Source organism: Fringilla coelebs (assembly GCF_963513975.1).
Source record: "Fringilla coelebs genome assembly, chromosome: 10".
In the NCBI taxonomy this organism is placed as follows: Eukaryota; Metazoa; Chordata; class Aves; order Passeriformes; family Fringillidae; genus Fringilla; species Fringilla coelebs.
The window spans coordinates 14,996,725-15,013,100 of record NC_140036.1 but is presented as its reverse complement, the minus strand read 5'-3'; the positions used below and the strand labels follow the sequence as shown (position 1 = coordinate 15,013,100).

The window sequence follows — 16,376 nt, the reverse complement described above, 5'->3', positions numbered from 1 at the left end:
TGACAGCAAAACCCACAGCAAGCCCTGTGCCACTGCTGCAAGGCTGCTCCTGAGGACAGAGCCAGCAAGCTCAGGCACATCCATGGGACATGGTACAGAGCTCACTTGCACAGGCACCCAGCAGACAAACCCTAGCACCCAGCAGAATGGGAACAGAGACCTGCAGGGAAGCATGAGCTCCACATCCTGTCACCCTGCAGCAGGGCAGAGTGGCTCCAGGGCACAGCCAGCCCAAGAAGCACACAGGAATGTCCCAAAAAGGAAGGTGAGAGCCACAGCATCCCAGCCCACACCCCTGCACACCAAAGCACAGCTGTGCTGCAGTGCCCACAGAAACGCAAAAAATTTGCCTTGTGTAAACTTCAGAAATTTTTAAGGATTATCTCTGTACTGACAACATGTGCAGGGAAGCCAGATTTTACTGCAAAAACAACATCTATTCCAGTCTTTCATCTGGAGTTTTCCAAAGGACACCACTCTCCATAATAATCCCTTGGCTTTCCAGCGGCATGAAAAATGACTACAAGAAATTTTTAACCAGGACAGCACATAAAACGCCAAAACCCCTTCAGAATAGAAGTTTGGGTTGTTGTTTTTTTTTAAAAAAGAGACATTCCTATTCAGAAACATACGTTCCATTTTGAAATAGATCATTTCGACATAATCCCACTCTGGAAAAGTTCATTGCAGCTGGACACCATCGGATGTGGGATAAAGAACTGACCAGAGCATCTCACAAAGAGAATTTTCAGGTCCTGCTGAATGTCTGTGGGAATGCCACTGAAGCTGGTAATTAGAGACAGTCAAGATGGAGCACAAGGTTTGCTGGAGATGTGAGCTGCTGACCTGATCCAGAGGACTGCTAAGAAGCCATTATTTGAGCTGCCTGGGGGAATTGCATTCTTCCACACCACAGATGGCTATTCACAAACAGTGCCCTGCCTGTGCAGATTTAAAAGGGACTGAAGACCTCTCAGAAAGGGAAGTGGTCCCTCAAGACACAACCTGCAATAGTCTGCTGTGGGATGTTCTTTTTCCCCTTAGCTCTAGATCCTTTTCAGCAAACTGTCAAAAACTGTCAGAGATCCCAGGATGGGCTTAGTTCTGGATAACATCCACCCCTGTGAAATAGGACAAGCCTGATTTCTAGACAACAGAAAATCCCTTTCAAACAAGGCTCACTCTATGTCTAGTCCTGCTGGCTCTACGCAGCAGAGATGACCTTTGGAGTTTGCTAAGTGTACTCAAAGCAGAACACTTCAACTCAATGCTTTTCAATTTATCATGTTCCGTATTTGCCTTAGAAACATTCAAGTAACACAAAGAAGCCAAGAGCTGCTAAGTTTGGGGGGAGTTTTTAAGTCAGTGAGTGTGTATAAAAGCAAAATTCCTAACTGGTAAGACATGTCCAGCATCTAGCTCTGACATTAGTTATGAAACACTCTGCGGAAGCTTTTGCCAAAACACTCTGAATTCACAAGGAGAGGATATTTTGGTGCTTAAGGTCTGGGCTGGGACTCAGGACACCTGGACTCAGTTCCGGGCCCTGTCACAATCTCACTGTGCAGCCATTGGAAAAAAATAATTTTGTTTTCTTTGTTCCTGACTTTCCATTGTTTTTAACCAATAACAATAAAATTAATAGCATTTCTCCCACAGAGTAGTAATTTTATTTATTTGGATGGCAAGCAACTTGGGGGCCATAAGCATGTGCAAGCACGTAACACAAGGAAATTTTGATCTTTGCACAACAACTGCTGAATGAAAATCAGCAAGGAAAAAATGACAAATGTGGACTCACAACCTCAGTATGAGCTCTAAGCCCTGCTTGCTCACCCCACTGGAATGACATTGTTGGACTGTTGCTGCAGCTTTGCACCAAGCCCTGTGTATTTCAGCCAGAGAAGACACAAGAAATCAGAGCATCAGCACTGAGATAGCCCTGGGAACACCCTGCCCTGTCCATTTTGATCTTAACATACCAACACCTAGATCTGAGAAGGGGAAAACACAACACGTAAGTGCTGCTGGGTTCTGATGCTGGAAGATTTTTTTTTTCCCCTCAATGAGATTTAGGAGTGGTTAATAAAAAAAAATATTTTAAGCAGCAGAACCCCAGATGAAAGAATTTCAGCAAGCTGCAAATGCTCAGTTTCACTCCCAGCGGGGACAGTGCTGGCCTGGGCTTCAGTGGGATTGTGGCTTCCAGCCTGCAGAGGTGGCTTGGACTAGGAAGGCTGCTGTGCCTGGAGCATTGTGCAGGAACAAACACAGGCTGGAGAAAGGACCTGGAGTGAGCACCTTGATCATCACTAGACAGTTGAACCCAATTCTCACTGATAACCACTGAGAAAATCCTTTACAGAGCCTTCATGGGCTGCATGGTGATGCATAACACAATGCTAACAGACCCAACTATTCATTGTCACTCTGGTACCTGTCAAGGAATGTTTAAGCCAGCAAACTCCATGCTGAGCATCCTGATTTGTACCTGTGATGGCACAGTCAGCAACCTGCTGGGCTTAAGAAACAAGCTGTCTCACTGCAACATGTCTAACTTGCTGCTTGATTTTACCCCCACTTTGGCTGCTGGGTGCCCTCAAGTGAAACCCGGAGGATTCACCTGCCCAAACACCTCAGACTGCCTCAGCTCCACGGGCAGGCTCATGTTCTGAATTCACACTTGCCTTCACCCCTTGCAGACAAATGAATTCTGACCAAAGTCCCTCTCGTGCCAGATGCTCAGCAGGCTGGCACAAACTCCTGTCCCCTTCCCAAGGGAAAAGGCCTCACAGCAGCACCATGGCTTCAGCTACAATGACCCAAAACTCACAGTCCTTTAAGTTTGCTCTCTGGAGCTTGGCAGTGGGGATAAGGAAGGGGAACAGGCAGGGTGCCAGGTCTGTGAGACAAGCACTGCACAGCTTTACAGTCAGCTCATGCAGCCAGGGCTGCTCTCCCACCACCACTCTGCTTGTTCTGAGCACTGCCACTCTGCAGCTTTTGGGGGGAAGCAGTTGTAGGCAGAGCAGCTACATGTATTCAGCTGCTCCCAGCTCATCCTGAGCTTTTCAGGGCAAAAAACCAAGGATAAAAGAGGTGCAAAAGTCAGAGGATTTTAGAGAAAAGGTAGCCAAAGCAATACAGATTCTGACTGTCTGAGAAAAGAGGTCACAGGTATGATATAACCAAGACCTCAGACTGTTCTTCATACTGAGTTCCCATTGCATTGAACTTAATATCAGATATTGGCAGCTGTCACACATAGTGTGTCTAACTGTCCTAACCCAATCTGCTTCGACATTAAGGTTTCTTCATAAAATAAAATATAGTTTCAATTAAAACTTTTTTTTTTTTGAGGGAAACAAAAGTAAGGTTTATATATTGGAAAATATGTCAGATCCCTCAGCATTTCTTGCCATTTCAGGAATGGACCTACCTGCACATAACCTCAGTTAATTGCAGAGTGTATGAACCTGGCATGGAGTTTGTGATGAAAGATTTCAAACCATTCAGCTGACCTAGAAATGAAAGTTTCCAACCTCACAGACAATCCCTGGTTTGCTGCACAGATAATGTTTTCCTAAACTTTTCCACAGCTCCACTGCTGCTGTGTTGTATTGAAGGCTTAGTGCACTGGGCTCTGCAGAGGAAGGAGGCTCTGGAGCCTGCAAGCACAACAAGGGGAATAAAAGGTTCAGTGCCATGAAGGATTAACCTGGTTGTGTCTGTGCAGAGCTTACTGCCCAGGAGAGAAGGAGCAAGCAGCAGTGAGATGGTTATAAATAGCATCTGACCTTATCTCAACTATTTTATTGTTGCAAATAAGAAGGATGAAATTCTCCAGAGAAGTTAATCAGGAAATTTTCCTTCTGCTGATGGGTCACACATTTTCAGAATGATGCCTGAAGTGTTTGCAGCCCACTATGGCATCCATCAACCGGCCCCACAGAACCACCAAAATCAGAGAGCAAGACAAGCACACAGCAGGAAAGGACCTTAATCAAGTGCAGGGAAGAGGTACCAGGAGCCAAAGGTGTGAGGCCATCTCTAAGTTCAGTACCACACCATCCCCTGCTCTCCAAACCTTCTACCAATTTCCCAACTCAAGAGACACAGGGCTGCCTCCTATCCCTGCTAGGGCTGTGATGGAGGGCAATCATGATGCATTCCTAGAGGCTCCATATGTATTTTTTCAGAGGTTTTTTCATTTTCAAAATTAAGACAACCTCCAGCCTGCTTTGGACAGTTCCTCTTAGACCACCACCTTGTGTGCTGCTGCCTACCAATCCCTCTGGTAGACCCAAATCCAAAACAGAACAAGTTTGCAGAACTGGCACAGGGAAAATCTCTCATGAGAAAGGAAATTTAGAAACAGCTTGGGGTTTTTGGTATTCCAACAAGCAATTTTCAGGACACAAACATACGTGGATTGGTAGCTGCGTGGCCAAATGAGCTAACTAGATGATGAATTAGTATTCAGAAAGTGGGAGATACTTGAAAGTTTAAAAGCAAACATCACTTCAATATTCTTTATGGAAAAAAATTCTTTCAATTAATGAAGACAGAAATCATATTTCTTAACGGATCTCTCACTTGAGCCATGCTGGCATTATTTTATATGTGCATGAGTCCATGCTGAGCAGACTGACTGGATAACCCTGTCTGAAAGGGCCATTTGGCATTAAAAAAACAAATTAGATTGACCCTCACATTCTCGCTTCCTTCCCTCTCTGACATGCTCTTCTTGAACTCTTCCCAGGCATGTAAGAATGAAGATTTCCACACAGTTTCTGGCTGTGCATTAAATGCTTCAGTGCACACTTGTGTAACAAATCCTACACAAGGAGCAGGGCATTGACTCATAGCAAAACCACTTCCCAGCGGGAAGGACCCTTCCCATATAAATCTCCAACACACTGAAGCATTGCAGGATTCATCTGCAGAGCAAGCAGTGGGAAATGTGTTTGTGTTTACTGAACCTTCGATCTGACTGATTGTGAAATAAACTCTGAGCCACATTTTGTCCTGTGCAGTTCTGCCTAACTCAGTTCTGCCTAACAAACTCTGAGAGCAGCTACGTTGTGTGTGAAACAGTATTTTCAATGAGGAAAAGGTGGGATGTATTCAGCCCTCAGGGATCTGTGCAGATGGTTACCCATGAAGCTCCTGCACCCCAGAGTTTTCCCTGGCCAGATAATTAACCAGTTCCCTTGGAGATGAGTAGCATGGGAGAAGCAATACACTCACACATTAATGGCAAGAAGCAGTGCTTGGTACTAAAAGGTGGGCAGTATAAAACAAGCCAGGCTTTCCACAGCAGAATTTTTTCTTGCATGTCCTTCCTCCTGTTGTTATAACATCCCTGTGGCAGCCTCAGCTAACTGGTTGCCTGGTTCCAGGTTGCTCGCCTGGAAAAGTATCAAAGATTAGCCCAGGCATTTTAAGCTAATGAAATCGAGCAGCTGGGAACAAGCAGGATGTGACTATCCCCTCCCCAGGGATCACCAGCACTCCTGTAGGCCACTGCCTGTCGGACAAATAATGAGCTTTCATCTGATATTATGACTGATAACTGAGAGGTGGTCTCCAGAGTCATGGAGATACCTGGGAGAAGAAAGGTGAATCTTACTGAACACGCTGGTGAGGAGTGAGGGCATCCTTTGCTATCAAGGGAGGACGGTCTCATGCTTTTAGGGGAAGACCAGAACAAAACAAACTTGGCAGGCAGTTAAAAGCAGCTTTGCAGTTTAGATGTGAATTTTCTCCAGCATCCTGCCTCCCTGGACACTGCAGCTAATCAAGCTGCACTGGCTGATAACTGGGTCAGACTCCTAACCCAGCTGTCTCCACACTGGTATCTCTATGGAAGTAATTACTAAAACACTTAAGAAAAACACAACAGAAAAATCCGAGAAAAGCAGAAAAATTCCTACAGCAGAAACTTTCCTCCCCTCCCTTTCTACAGCTTAGCAATGGCTCAGCACCTCTTAGAAGAGTCAGACATGATGAGCTGTTGAATGCCCTTTGGGAGCCAAAGTTTCCTGTGCTTGTATATGCTTGTCTGCTGCTACCTAACAACATCCAAACAGCTCTGTGTGTCCCCAGAATACGCCCTTCTCAGAAGACACAAGGTTTTCCACCTCCATCCCAGAGCCAGGAAGCCACAGCAACCTGCTGATAAATGATACTTGTTTTTTGCAGCCCTTTTATGCTATAACTGGAATTTTGTCAACAGGCTGAAGGCCTGTGCCAGCCTGAGGACTGCCTCCCTACCTTTCCCTTGAGCAACAGAAAGGTTTTCTCCTGGAGAAGGTGCTGACTGACTCAGACAGCCACCATGGTCAGTTTATGGTATTAGCACCAGAGCTTTAGTTTGAGAAGCAGAGTGCAGAGCCCTGAGGGTGGGCTGCAAACAGGACTGTGCTATCTGAGGAAGAGGTTATCTGTCCCTGCCCTGATCTGTGATGGGGCAGCAAAGGGAAAAGCAAACAAACCATAAATTTCAACAAGAAAGCAGACTCACAGCATATCTGTGCATTGTTCCCTCACCCAAAAACTTTGACAGTCTTCAAGGAAATGGTTTTAATTCACATTTTTTCCAGACACAATATTTCTTGAATACCTTTTCCAGAGCTCAAGTCATAAACCAGCAAATAATGACTGACAGCTGCTGAATTCATGGGAGCCATCATGACGGTGATGGACATTAGGGCACTGCAGATCTGATTAAGTAAGTCCATCAAATTCCAATCCAACCATTTTGCAAAGTCTGTAGAAGATCTGCAGGCTGGGGGTGGGCTGTGCTCACCATGAGGGGAACTGACTGACACCAAGGGGAAGCAAGCTCAGCTTACGCCTTAGGTGGATTTGAAGAAAACTGCCATATTTGAAGAGAGATTTCTGTGCTGCTTCTCCACTCCTGGGCCAGCACAAAGACACTGCACTGGAAACAAAGTTTGCAGATGAAGGGAGCAAGAAAATATATCCACAGTTCTGCAATTTAATCTTGGTTGGTCTGAAAAGCAAAGGAGAGGTCCTGCCAGGAACACTGCCTGCATGGGCTGCCAAGTCCAATCCAAAGGTTTGATTATCCCAGGAATCTTGCCCCAGCAGTGGCCAGGGGTGGACACTTGTGGGCAAGCCATAAATATATGGTGGGTACACAGTCAGCAATGCCCAGCAGCTTACAGGCTTCCTGAACCAGGATTTGCCTCTGGACCACTGTGCTTAAAAGCCACTGATGGCCTTGTCCTCCTGGGAGTTGTGTAATCCCTTCTGGAACTCGTTTATACAGGCTGCAATAAATAAGGGATTTGGGAGATTTTAAGACATCAGTATATTATTTTCACCAGAGTACACTGTGGTAGAGAAAGACCTACCACTAGGCTATGGTAGAGTTTTCAGAAAACATGGAACTGCAGAGAACAGGTTGACTCATCTGGGAGGCGAGAGGAATTGCAGCAGGGCTGCAAAACTCCTCAGTTCCTCCAATGCTCAATGTTCATAAAACTCAAACCCATCTGAATACAACAGGGGTAGGGTTTCCCACCAAAAGGCATCTTCTGAAATTAAGGGACATGAAACAGGGGAGGGGAAGGGGTCCACAGGGCACCTTCTCATCCAGAACACTGAGAGCACATCAGGTCTCAAGGGTTCTTGACAGGATGAGTATGCTGGCATGGGATGGACTGTGTTGACTTCACAGCAGAGCAACCTCCAGACATGTTCCCCGCAAAATCTGACCCTGAAATTTCAGGGGAGAGGTTCCCTTTCATAAGGGTTGACACGCAGCATGCTGAAGAACCCACCTTCGTGCATTGCCACATTCAGTTTAGCCAGCACCACTGAAGAAACATGCACTTCATTTGGAGAGGATGTAACTCCACCCTTGCAAATGTGCTTCTTACCCTCCTCCAGCTCCCCCAGCTTTGATGAGCACTGTTACTAATTTGAGAGAGGAATTGCTGGCTTTGAGAGCAGGGTGACACCAGTCTGGGTGAATGACACCTCTGACAGCCCAGGGACACTGTATGGAGACGTGTCCTCTGCTGCTCAGGCTCTTGGTGCAGCTCCAGAGGCTCCTGTGGACTTACACCAGGGCAGATTTGGCTCGTGCTCCAGTGAGCGAGGCCACATACCACTGGGACAATTGTCTCCATACATGACACACACCACAAGTCTCAGCTGGATTTGCTACCTCTGAAATGAAAACACTTTGCTTGCTTTCCCCAGCCTTGGCTTGGTAATCATTACTAAACACTTATCAGCTAGACAGCCTTCATTTCCTGAGAGCCTGGACCTAATTACACCAGGAAACGTGCTGCTTTTCTTTCAGACACTGAGAAATGCTGGTTTCTGAGCCCTTCTACTACAAAGTTTAACTTTGTTCTGATTAGTAGAGGGTAGGGGAGGGCAGAAACACAGCCAGATCTCAAGAGGCAAATGCAGTGATCATTCGCAGAGATGCCCTGGCTTCACTCCACATCATTAATAGTAACAGCAAAATGCCACAGATATTTCATCTCCCCTCCCTCCCCTATGAATCTTAGCTGAACCCTGCGAGGCCCCTGCACAGAGGTATCATTTTCCCTGAATTGCAGGTAAGGAGTCTGATGTCTCACAGCAAATCAGAACCAGACCTCGGGGCTGCTCTCCTAATGCCTTCCTCGAAGGAGTGAAACAGTGAAACAAGCCCTGCAGCTCCATCCCCTTATCAGGACATTCCATCCCAGGTGGGATGAAGGAGCCTTTGCCAAAAGCAGTGCTTTCAATCCCCTCCTTTGTGCCGTGGGGCCCCACTGGGATGCTGAGTTACAATTGCCCACTTGTAATAGAGCCCAGAGTATCGCCATCAAATCAAACTGCTGGTTAATTAGTGTATAAAAAAATCTCCCTGCAAATGCACAGTAATGGAGTTATAGAGCCATTAGCACCAAATCACAAGATCTGCTGCTGCAGCAGCATCACTTTTACCCTGTGAGCTGCCCAGGAGCCGCTGCCCATCCTGGAGGGCTGCCAAACATCCACATCCAATGGGAGAGACCTATGCCAAACCTACTTGGAGAACAAAAGCAAGGAGACTTGAGCTAGGGGTTGTGCTTCCCCTGACTGAGGCTTACAGGCATTCTCATTGATTCTATTACCCAGGCTTGGTAAAGAACCTACAGAATTGCAGAGTGGGTCCTCCCAGTGGAGCAGGTTTTCTTTCATTTTCTTTCACAAGAATTAGTAGAATGATGTGGATGGGATGTGTCAACTCCCAGTTTGACCAGTTCACACGTGGCCAAAGGAGTGAGTGACCCAATGGGAAGTGGGCACATGTCTGTCCTTGAGGGCAGCCGAGAGATGTGCTCTCTGCCAAGGGCTGATCAGTGGCACATCCCACATTTCTGACTCTGGGTGCTCTCCTACAGGTGCATACCTTCACCCTTCTTCCTCACAAGCTGGAAATAAGACACAGACCACTACCCTGGGCAAGAGCAGTGCACGGACTGGGCACTTGGTCTGCACTCATTCCTGTATGGGGGCAGATGTGGATAGAGCCAGGCGGGATGCCAGCCACAGCCTGGATGAAGTTAATCACATACAGTATAAAGCTCCATCTTCTCACACCCTTGTGGTCCTGCTTCCTGGAACCCCTGTACAGACACACCCCTCCACAACCTCCTTCACATCAAGGGCTGAAAAGCATCTGTGGTGATGGATGACCTTTCCTGGGCTCCTACCCAAGCACCAGCTCCTCAGTTCCTCAATTCTCTGCTGGCACTGGGAAGCAACATCCTAAAGGATGCACGTGTCACTACAGGCAGGACACAGCTGTTTATTCCATCTCTGCTTGCACTGCTCAGTCTGCCTGAGAGAGATGGAGAAAGCAGCTGCTTGGTGCAGTTCCAGGCAAGGATGATTCCCTCTGCCCAGGGAGCCCTGCCAGCCGCTGCAGGATGATCCAGAGCCTGTGGGGAGCTGCACCGGAATGCAGCAGGATACCCAGGGAGTGGTGGGTCCCACAGGGATGCTGTGGGGCCCCTCTGAGCACAGGCTGTGATCACTCACAGCACTGCAGCTCTGTGCCCCTGCTGCAGCCCCAGCACTGACATCACCCTGAGAGACAGTACCTGCTGTCTGGGGCAGAGCTGTGCTCCACTATGTGAAAAAAATGAGGAGCTGTCTGCCCTTGCTAAGGACACATGAAGTCATGCTCCTGTGAGAAGCCAGTGTTTTCCAAGCACTGGGGTTCTGCTTTCAGTTGCCGGCTCTGTTCTGATTTACTGGGAATTCTTCTGTCAGGCACTAAGCACCCCCATGACTCAGTTTCCCTGTTAAACAGGAGCACAAACCTTTTGGCCCTGACTGCTGGGAGGCAGAATGACAGCATTTAAAAACCTCAGAGGACACGTCAGGGCTTAAGACATTGCAAGATTTTTCTGTTGATCTGAAAATTATGCAGTGGACTCCTGTAAGAGCTCACTCAGTCCGTATAAGTGGCTCTTTGTCACTGTTCCCATCCACACCCTGGTTCCTCTTTGAAAGGCAAATACCATAAAAAGCTGTTTATAGAGACTGAGATCTAGAAAAGAGAAGTCAAATAGGGTCAGGCTCTCCATGGCTTTGCTGCCCTGAGCTATGGCCAGGGTCTGGCTTCCTGCTCCCACCCGTGATTGCAGGGAACACTGACCCATTTGTCTGAGGAGCCTCCGACGTGGGTGGGTGGGTGGCTCCTGCCCCTCTGCAAAGAAACATTTCATCTCCACTGGAAACAGCTAAGACGGAAAACGCGGATGATGCCAAGATTAAGAAAGAGAATTAGGGAAACAGCAAGCGTCCCTAATCAATCATGCTTGGACACTGAGGGTTTTATGTGCACAAAGACTTCACTTGAATTCTTTTTTGCATTTATCCACAAGAATGAACAAAAAATATAGTGGCTGAGGAAGTTGCCAGATGTTGATTCACCCTTTTGCTTTCTGCAAATGCTTCCATTTTGTTGGAAACCTGATCAGCAAACTCAGGAACCCTTCAAAATTATTTATTTAGAAAATAAATTATTTATTTAGAAATAAGCAAGCAGCTCCAATGGCAGCACATGACATGGATGAAGGCAGAGGAACTCTGCCATCTAGCCCACTTCATGCCACTGACTTTTTTCTGGCCTGGAGCAGCAGAATTGAACCGGTCTCTCACTCACTGGTACCAACTCTGGCTTTCCTTGGCGCAGAAAAGATAAAGCTGAAAGAAACAGATTTGTCAGTGCAGGGATTTTTAAAAGAAAATACAGCTAAGCATTTTAACAAAACTTCTGGTAAGGATGCTAATCATCATCTGGTTCACAAAGATCCTTTAACTTGGTTGAACACAATCCAGGGTGACAACACAAATAGGCAGAGACAGAAAGTCACAGAGGGCAGCAAAGTAGGCTGAGAAATCCCATCACAGCCAGTGAGAAGGATCTGCCACCACGTACCTCTAACAACAGCTCAGAGCATCCCAGACTGGAGAGTGCAGGAGCTGCAGCACTTGCCAACATTTCTGTTCTAAACAGAGCTTTACAGCCAAATATTGATGGATTAAACAGGGTGAAGACTAAGTCACAAGTCTGTTGTTAAATTTACTCAGCCTCTGGCACGTGTACCTAACCATAATACTGCATCTAATTTTGGTTTTGTTTTTTAAGAGAATCAGTTTGGACTTTCCACAAAACTCTTCTGTTTGACTTAGTGAACAACACTAACTCCAAGAAGCTCTTGGAGAAACATTCATCTGCTCCCAGATCAGACTACTGTTAAAAATGCAGAGCATCCTTCTAACACTACCAAAAAAAAAAAAAAAAAAGATTTGTACTTTAAAAAGTACAAATATGAAGAACTTCTGAAAAATGTGTTTTGGTCATTTCTGAAGCTAATTCAAAACAAAAATTCCTGCAGGTGTAACTTCACTGGAAACATGTGGCTTTCCATCCAAAATAAATCTGGGGCACAGAATAAAATCTGCATGACCTAAATGGTGACTTGGCAAACAGAGGCATGGGCAGACTTGCAGAGCTAGCATCAGTGCTGCATTCAGCTCTCTGGGTTATTATTTACAGATGCTGTCCATGACAGCAGCATCCCTCTCCTCTGGCTCCCTGGGAGTGCTTCCCTGGAGCTCACAGTGCTGGGCTGTGGCAGCTCGCAGCAGAAACAATCCAGGAACAACGTAAATGTAAAAAAGAACACCGGTTCCCAGTGACAGCAGCAGAAAGTTCTCTGGCTGCCAGACCACAAACAAGCTGGAGGCGTTTTCCTCGCTCATCCTACTTGACACGAGACCTGAGCCAAGCTCCTTCAGCAGCTCTCCGAAGGATTTGCCGCGAGACCGCCCGTATGTCCGACTGCAGCTGCACAGAACTGCCCCTGCCCTGGGAAAGGGAAAAGATTCTGCTGTGCAGGACAGCAGCAGCAAAAGCTCTGTCTTGTGATGGGGCAGGAGAGACAACAACCTCCAATTTTCCATCAGTTCTGGCCTGGATTTTACACCAGACCAACATCAACAGTAGCAGGTTTTGACTGCTGGAAAATAAGAGTTGCTCTGAGTCAAGCACCAGGGAGGACCAAAGCCTCAGGAGCTGCACCCCTTGGTTTGCCCAGGACAGGGTGGGCTTCCCACTGCAGCCAGAGATTCAAACTCCCCTTCAGTTTTGGGCTGAAGGCTTCCCACATGTCCAGATGCTCAAACCAGGGCTGCAAAGCAACTGCTGTTTCCCATATTACACTTTATTGTCTCATGCTCAACAGGTCACCTGGCCTGCTGATCCCAGGCTGTTCAGGCAAAGAGGTCAGACTTAGGTATCCACTCACTGTACAGGATAGTCCTCTTTGTCAGCAGATGACAGCAGTCCAAGAGATGGCTCAGAGCAGGGCCAGTGCAGCCCCAAACATGTTTGAAAGGTGAGCAACTCCTTCTCTCACCTCACCCCAGAGAGCTCATGAGCGAGGTACAGGAAAGGCACCAGAGGCCAAGTCTGGAGGGGGAGGACAATGAGAGCAAGAGAAATACAATAAAGTTTCTCTTTTGGAAAACAGATGGCACCAAACCATGCAAAAAGGCTTTATGATCCCTCAAGCAGGAAATAAGTGATGACATACTGTCATGTTGCTGTGTCAACAGCTGACACATCGCAGCAGGGTAATTTCACAGACTCCCACGTTAGTTTAAAAGCTCTCTTTGAAACCACAGAGCTGGGGCAGAGGCACTTCAAGTCTTGCACAGCAATGGCTCTGCAGCAGACCTGCTGCTGCAGATTGAGTGCCTCAGGAGCCAGCCCTGCACAGAGAAGCCACAGCCCAGCCCTGCCATCCACTGAAATCATCTGCGGCTCACCACAGACGGCTGCTGATACAAGACCAAAGTGCCAGCCTCCCTTCCCTTTCCCCCTCCAAGAAAACAGTACCCTGACCCAAAGTGTGTTCAAAGGGTTCATTGTTGTCTGGCCAACACACACGATGCTTGAAGCTGCCCTGCAAGTCCTCAAGGTTGTGGACAAAGTTCTGCACGTCTCAAGCAGGCTACAGCACTTCTGAGAGCCTCCTTTATCCCTAAGAGGGCTTTTGTTTGCTTTATATACCAGAAACAAAATATAGCTCCCTCCCTCCCTCCCTCCCTCCCAGTCTTTCTTATTAGAAGCAGGCACTAGCATTTTCACCAACAAAATTGCCAGGCAGTTTTTCTAAGGGTCTGCACATTCACTTTCTCTGCTTTTTTTCAGCAGTGGGATGCAAGAGATGAATCCTTGAGGACTGGCCCACATGATCCGGCCATTACAGACACCAGGAGGGATATCTCCAGGAAACTGTTTCACTGTGCTGCCAACTGGAACTGCTTTTCTTTTTCCAGCAGTAGGTCCAGCACAAGTCACATAGTCAGATACCAACAGAGAACAAAACCTGTGTTCCCTACAATCCTCATGGGAAGGTTATCCCTAGTCAGCACAAATTCTGCAAAGCCCATTCAATCTCTAGGGAAAATCTCCTTTTAGAATCCAGTTTCATTTCCCAGCCCATGATATTAGAGTCAGCTTGTGTGTAGACGCATCTCCCACTGACTTTTTCTTTTGAGAGTGATTCTGCCTTTAGGAGAAGTTTGCTGAAGTAACCAAGTTAGTGTACACAGCCCTCTCCTTGGAAAGCAACACATTAGAAAACGGTCTGGGCTCAGATCAGAATAAATGCTTTTGCGCATTAACCTGTGAATTTACCCTCTCCCCTGCTCCAGGTGAGTGCCTCCATGCCCTGCAGCAGGCACACTGGAGCATCAGCAGCAGATCTGCTCTGCCCCAGCTGCAGTGCTGCTGGCCAAAGCAGGAGGCAGGATCCTGGGCCATGGCTGTGACTCACACTCCTGACCTGCCAAATAAGTAGTTTGGAGCAAGGAAGTGACAGGCAGACTCAAACTAGAAAGCTGGTGAAACAAAATAAAAGAAAATCCTCTTCAGCTCTCTTTGCTTGCATCCAGTAGGGAAAGGCAGGCAAAGCATGAGAGGCGTCAGGGTACAGTGGTGACACATTGACACACAGATGGGCTCTGGCCCTTCTTCTTCCAGAGGGAAATGCCCTTTCCAGCACTCCACCACCTACTCCAGTGGAGTGATGGCCATGTCCACGTGTTTGGCACACAGCAGGCAAGCCAGTGCCCTGCTCAGGTGAGCACCATTCTTCACAGAGTGCTGCCAACCACACTGGTGCTGGGTGGGTCTTCCTGCCTACCCTCTGCTGTAGAACAGCAGAAGAGGGAGCACAGGATCCAGGGATTGCCCCAACTATCATATATCATGCTGGGTGCTCTGAACTCACACACAGGTACAGGAAAACATCAAAACTTAGAGCCATGACAGTCAATGGCAAATCTCCTACTGCTAAGAGGAGTCCAAAATACAACCCCAGGTAAATTGGCCCTAAAAACAGATGCTCCAGGTTTGCCTGTTTCTGAACAACTTAATTCACAGCTTTCTTGGATGGTAATATCCAATCTGCAGATGGGGAGAGGGGCACTTGTGAAGTCTCCCAGGGAGAAATCCATATTTCTATGACTGCACCTTGACCACTGCAATGAATGACCCTAACAAGACTCAATTATGTGTTCAGCTGGCAGGAAGGGTTAGAGGCACAGCAGATCAGCATGAACCACAGCCCTCAAATACCAGTGAAAGAAATCTGAGCCGGGATGAGTGCCCTGCCCATGGATCACATTGCTGTGAAGAAATCTGAAGGCATGATCATGATGACCCCTCTTCTGTTCCTGACCCAAGTGTTTTCCTACAGGAAAATCCACTATATCCTGTTCCACACACACACTTTGCCCCAAAACCTTCTTTGCCGAGTTTCAGCCCACGGCTGAGATTTGATAGTCAAGTTAATGACTTCAGTATGTGTCAGTTCAGAGGGAGAAGGATGACAAAGTCAGCCTGACTCTTTCCCACAGTCCTCTGTGCCTGGTAAATAGGAAAAACACCAAGAAAGGGAGGAGGATGCTGTGCCACAGCCCTTGGGAAATCCTGCTGCATGACTGGCTGGGCAGGGCGGATCAGCTCTCAGGCAGGCAGGGCAGATATTGTCAAGGAGAGAAAAGGGCTGATTAGGCTTTCCAGCACTAATAATATCAAAACAGAATATTGCTTTCATTGGCAGTGAAGCAGAAAATGAAACGGTGCAAAAAGGAGAAGCCTCAGGTGAAGTGGACTGGAATAATGTCAGGTCTGGAGCAACAACAGCCCTCAAGTGCCCTTTATACTTGAGTTTTTGTCTTGCACATCGGGAGGTCTATGAGGTACAAGCTATCAACTCCTACTCACCACCCCATGGGAACCCTCCCACACTCCTGCCTTTGCACTGCTGGTCAATTGGCAAGGGTCTGCAGGCTGAAGCAAGCCCCTGGGAAACACGAGCCAGATGGTCCCACTGCCCACTCTGATGGCTGGGGGAAGGACATCCTCGCTTGCTGGCTCTGAGAACAATTTAAGTTCACTTCCTTCAGCACAAAGGGGAGCAAAGATGCTTTTGCTGGCATTTAACTTCAATAATGAATTTTCGTTCACGAGTCTGACCCACGGGCTCTCAGCTGTTAAGTTAAAACCCGCAGAGGACATCTCCTTGCTGCTACACAGAAAGACAGCTTAGACCTTGCCAGATTCTGGTGCCATGGCTCTTCCATGCTGGGTCCCTCACACTCCACCACCCCACAGCCCAGACAGAGTCTGGGCTCTCTGGGGCAGAGAGGGTTTGCTAACATGCCTGTACACTGATCAATAAACTAAAGCACTGACTTTTTGTGACTACCTACTGCTGTAGCATTATAAACAAAGAAAGAAAATAAAAAGCAGGAGTACCAAAGATCAATTAGAA

At 47.3% G+C, this 16,376-nt stretch overlaps 1 protein-coding gene across 1 annotated transcript in view; it reads right to left on the bottom strand.

The window, feature by feature from the left end:
• P3H2 (prolyl 3-hydroxylase 2) overlaps positions 1-16,376 on the bottom strand; it is a gene marked incomplete at its 5' end in the record, with an annotated part of 62,778 nt that overhangs the window by 16,081 nt on the left and 30,321 nt on the right. The window lies entirely within an intron of this gene.